Raw genomic sequence first — 383 nt, forward strand, 5'->3', positions numbered from 1 at the left:
CACTTATGTGAAAACTATGGTGTTTCATTTTTTTTTTTTTTGCTTAAACAAAATTTCGTTAATACATTCCCATCAAGTTTCCTAGCCACAATTAAAATTATACAATCATCCAAGGTTTATGAGTTTAACTCCAAAATATATATGTTTACAAAACCAAAATAATCCGTGTGCAGCTTCTTTGGTCCAACCATATGTACAGCGGTCAACGAAGCCAGCTCCCCTGCTTACTGTTCTGCTTTGTTCTTACCTTTACCTACAGCACAGAGCAAACTTTAATGAGCTACAAGCTCAGTAAGTAGAGCTACAATCACACAATCTTATTTTAACATGCTCACACATTGCAACATCATAGGTAACTTATGCCAATCAATCTTACACTTTAT

Source organism: Morus notabilis, unplaced genomic scaffold, assembly GCF_000414095.1.
Source record: "Morus notabilis unplaced genomic scaffold, ASM41409v2 Scaffold277, whole genome shotgun sequence".
In the NCBI taxonomy this organism is placed as follows: Eukaryota; Viridiplantae; Streptophyta; class Magnoliopsida; order Rosales; family Moraceae; genus Morus; species Morus notabilis.